The following is a 5,188-nucleotide window of genomic DNA, read 5'->3' as shown; positions in this document are numbered from 1 at the left end:
ACAATCATATGTCAATCACCAAACCTTTAACTCCAATGCTACCACATTTGTACGTGGCACTTAGCCGCTTCCTTTTTCCCCTTCTCTTTTCCCTCCTCCCCATCCCCGCAGCCTGCCTGTCCCTGCCCAGCACTGAGCTTCCTCACCTCAGGGGAGGAGGGTGAGGCGGAGCTTCTAGGTTTTTGTGCTCCCCTCCACTGACTTCGGGGAGTGTGGGAAGACAGAGGGATTTACATCTGCCCCCAGCAGCCCTATCCAGACTGGAAAGATGTCCTGTGGCATGGAGAAGCGATAAGAGCAGTGTGCTCTGTGGGTCTGGGAAAGAGACGTCCTGCCCCCTGCCCCCTGGGCTCAGTGCCAGGAAGGGAGGAGCAGGGGAGCCACTGGGGCAGCTAGGCTTGTTGGAGAGGCAGGGCAGGCTGTGCAGAGAGGGCCCCACTGGGAAGCAAGGGGGAGGTTGCAGGGCCTGAAGAAGCTGAGGGTGAAGCCCCAGGCATCTTGAGGAATCCTGTGTAGACCTGATCCCACTCCCAGCACCTTGGCCCACGGAGACCCCACCCGTGAACTTTGGCATGATCCTGGTGTTATTTGTGGGTAAACCGTGCGTATTGGGAATGATGGTGAAGATAGAGCCAGGGGTACTGTGTTGACGGAAAGTAAGTTTCTGTTATCTTGGCAGAGTAAGAACTCAAAATGCAAGTTTAGCTGAGTTATAAAAATAAAAGAGGGGCACCTGGGTGGCTCAGTAAGTTAAGCCTCTGACTTTGGCTCAGGTCATGATCTCAGTTTGTGAGTTGGAGCCTCGAGTCGGGCTCTGTGCTGACAGCTCAGAGCCTGGAACCTGCTTCTGATTCTGTGTCTCCCTCTCTCTCTGCCCCTCCCCCACTCCTGCTCTGTCTCTCTCTGTCTCAGAAATAAATAAGCGTTAAAAAAATAATAAAAAAAATTGTGTTTCTTACACACATGAGTGCATGAACTGGGAATCATAGCCTCTACACATACTTGGCTCAGTTTCTTCTCTCAATGACCCCTGAGGTAAGCAGGGCTCTCTAGGGCCCCTTTTGTCACTAGTCATTGTGCAGCATTTAGCTATGAAATCCGTCACATGCGTCCTCCTTTTGCAAAACGGTATTTCTCTAATGGTTTGGGCGCCTGACATTCACCCGTCTGCCACTAGGTGGGGTTATAAATCGCAGGATGCTTGGGGTCTTGCAGGGGCGTGTTGGAGATTGTGGGATAAGCCTATTAAAATGACAAGAAGTGAGGGTGACTCATTCCTACTTGGTGGTCAGAAATAGCCCTCTCTTCTTCCCCGGTCGTCGGAGCATTTAGTGCTCTTTATTTTGCTAAACTGGGTTTTCAAAATTACAAAAATAATGAATGTTAGTTTACAAACAGTTCAGAAGTTTGTCAGTTTAAACCATCCTTGTTCTACTCTTCAGAGAGATCCACTGACAACAGTTTGGTCTGTTTCCTTGTTTGTTTTTTTTCCCCTTTGACTTTACTATGTACACATTCATTGTACATACATGCCTGTGTAGGTATATCCACATATCTTCGTACACAGATATGTCCAGTGTATACATTGTTTTCCAAATTGCTTGTTTTCACTTAGCGCATATATATATATATATATATATATATATATATATATATATATATATTTTAATTTTATTTATTTTTGAGAGAGTGAGAGAGAGAGAGCAGGAGTGAGTGAAGTGCAGAGGGTAGAGGGAGGGACAGAGGGAGAGTGTGGAGCCCAGAGTGGGGCTTGTGTTCACCCGACACCGGGCTCGAACACACAGACTGTGAGATCATGACCTGAGCCAAAGTCGGATGCTTACCTGACTGAGTCAGCCAGGCGCCCTCACTTAGCCTATTTTATAAACATTTTCTCAAGTCAATACAGATAGATGCCTCATATTTATTGACTCCCTAGCAATCAATGGTATAAACGTACCATAATATTTTAAACCATCCTCCTCCTCTTTTGTTTTCTTCCTCTCTCCCTGCCCTTCCTTCTTCTTCTTCTTTTTTTTTTTTTGCTATTACTGACAATATTGAAACGAATATTTTTATACTGATAACTTTCTGCCCTTGCATTAGTATCTGCTGTTTTAGTGTAGTTTGCTTTGTTTTGCATCTGCTGGGGTCCTCAGCTATTCACATTTAAAATTTCCATAGCCACTGCCAGAATTGCTCTTCATAAAGGTTGTACTATTTTAAACTCCCACCAACAGGGTTACAAAGAGCAATGTTTCTAAATCCTGCCCTGTACTTACCTGTTTAATAAGCCTATGAAACATGTAAGACACCCTGAGGACAGGGATCTTGCCAGCCTGGTTCTCAGCACTTAGCACAGCACCTCCCCACTGCAGGTGCTCCGTGGGCATCTGCATAAGTGAAAGAGGTGTAGAGTAGACACCTGCCAAGAGCTCAGTCTTGAAATTATGCTTGGGAGGGTTGCCTGGGGGGCTCAGTCAGTCAAGGGTCTGATTTTGGCTCAGGTCATGATCTCACGGTTTGTGGGTTTGAGCCCCACGTCAGGCTCTGAGCTGACAGCGTGGAGCCTGCTTGGGATTCTCTCTCTCCCTCTCTCTCTTCCCCTCCCTCAGCCTCACTATCTCTCTCTCTCTCTCTCTCTCTCTGTCTCAAAACAAAAAGAATAAAACTTAAAAAAATATTCTTGGGAAGATTTTAAAACAAGAAATTTAACTGACAAGAAAAATATTCCATTTTGCAGGATGATAATTCCCTAAGTTCACTTGGGATGGTGAAATTTAAAAAAAACTGTTGTTTTATTTCAAAATTTTCATCTGTTGCTTTGGCTTGATAGTAATACAAAGAGTAGGGAAAAAACCCCCCAACTTTGGCTTCTCCAGGTGTGTTCGACGTGGATAATAAATTTGCAAGAGGTGCAGACATGAGCTTCCTCTGGGAGACCGGCCATTCCTGCTGTGATGCCCAGGCAATCCCCCCAGTGCAGGACCTGGATCGCTTGTCCTACTAAGTATAAGGCACACTGCCAAGGCATGGCTGAGAGGCAGCGAGTGGGGCCATTTTGTGGCAGAGAGGGCCTGGCTTATGTCCTGCCCGGTTTGCTCTGTGACCTTGGGCAAGTCACTGTGCTGCCGTGGGCCTCAGTGCCCTTGCACTGAGGTTGTGGGCCCCAGAAGCAGGTCGTAAATTACAGTGCTATGCAAATGTGAAATGTTAGGTGCAGACTCACTTGCTGGCCTCTTGGGAAGACTAGACATAAGCAGGTAAGAAGTTCGGTGGGAAGAGTGAGAGTCATCTGATTCTGAAGGAGAACAGTGCGCCATGGGCCACTAGAGAGAACATGTTAGGTGACCAGAAGGAGAGATTGAGAGGAGACTGAGGGCAGGGTGGGCACTCTCTCCTCTGGGGGAGAGAGGAATGCAGCCCAGCCTTTCAGGGACACAAAGGACCTTCCCTGCATCTCACAGGGACCTGTCTCCTTGGGGCTGCTTTGGCTTGATTTGCTGTGCTGTTAACCTTTGCTCAGCCCCAGGCTGTGTTTAACCTGGGGCCACGGGCAGGGGGAGAAGGTCACAACAAATTCAGTGGGAGGCATTTTAAGTACCTCAAAGCCATAAATCCTCATGTACCTGGAGCCTGCCCAGGCTTCCCCAAACCTGGGAATTCAATTTTGTGCAGTGCACACAGTTTGCCAAGCACGCTAAGTCACCGGGAGAACAGCTTGATGTATTGCTGTGGGGAAAAAAATGGCCGTGTCCCTTTCTTCATTCAAATTAACACCTTTTCATACTGAGCTGACAGGTGACTGATCACCTGAGAATACATCCTGGCTTCAAGTGATTCGATAGCTCTTCCTTCTCTGTTTCCCCGTCTTTATTTTCACGCCTTAAAAAAGTCAGGAGAAAACATTATTATTATTGCTATAGAATCAGGACCTGATTCATAAGCCCTAAGCCCTGGGGCCTGGCAAATGGTAGGCATTAATAAATGATGAACAAATAAATGACTAGATTTGGTTGATGTCTGCAGAATGCCCTTTTTCCTTCCCAGAGGGTCAGAGGAAGCTTTTGCTTTGTTTTCTGTTTTGTTTTGTTTTCTTTTTTTTTGATTCTTTTTTTTTTTTTTTTTTTTGCATGATGGACACCGCATGTCAGTGCGTGGGTGCCCTGCTCAGACGCCCCTCTGAGGAGGCAGAGGACTTGTCCCAGCTGTTGGCAGTGCTGGCGGCCCCTTGAGGGACTGACTGCCTCTTGTCCAAGGTGAGGCCTTCCTTGGGGTGACCCATATCCAGCGATTGATCCACATGGGGTTATAAAGGCCCAGTCTTCCCAGCCCAACCGGGGACGGTTCTGAAGGGTCAGTTTAGCTCTGCATCTCTCCCCGTGGGGCTGGCTGTTGTTGGGCCACATCACAGCTCCGCCAGAACCTGAACCCAGTTGGATCCTAGAGCCCCTGCTCTTAACCAGCCTGTCCTTCTAGCGCCCCTGCTGGTAACTTTAGATGAATGTGGGGAGAGGAGTCATTTCCTAAAAGGCAAACATTTCCTAAAAGGTTATGGAGGACTCAAATGCTTTTTGTTAAAGGGGTTCTAGAGTCAAATAGGGAGGAAGTATTTCATGTTGAGGGCGCTCTGTGCAGTTCACCAAGTGCATTAGTGTCGTAGAAGCGTCCGAGAAGTCCTACCGTAGGGACACCTGGTGATGTTTTCCAAATTTACTTGATCACAAAAAACCACGGTGTTCTGTGGGGGGGAGGGGAGGGGATAGGAAACACTGGCCTAGACCTGAATTGCTTGTTTTGCTTTATGGGGGATTGGTTAATGTTTGCTGGGTTACCTTTTCTGGTCCTGTCTAATCATTATGCTACTAAACGAATTGTTTCAAAGCTGTAAAGTAGAAATAACTCGTTACCTCATGAAACCCACATTGTCATCAGATGAGGAACGAGATACAAAACCTTTGAAAATCATTAGTTACTGTACAGATGCCAGGAGTTTTAAAGATGTTAATATTTTCAGATTCAGAAACGTTAGGTGGTTGGTCTATCGAAAGCCATCCCTCATACAAATTCTAGCTTTGGAAAAACTTCTGAGGGGACTCTGGTCTACACATATGTGTATTTTTTTTTAATGTTTATTTATTTTTGAGACAGAGAGAGACAGAGCATCAACGGGGGAGGGTCAGAGAGA

The sequence above is a fragment of the Acinonyx jubatus genome, chromosome A1 (assembly GCF_027475565.1).
Source record: "Acinonyx jubatus isolate Ajub_Pintada_27869175 chromosome A1, VMU_Ajub_asm_v1.0, whole genome shotgun sequence".
Lineage (NCBI taxonomy): Eukaryota > Metazoa > Chordata > Mammalia > Carnivora > Felidae > Acinonyx > Acinonyx jubatus.
The sequence above is the reverse complement of the archived record's forward strand: the minus strand, read 5'-3'. Positions refer to the sequence as shown.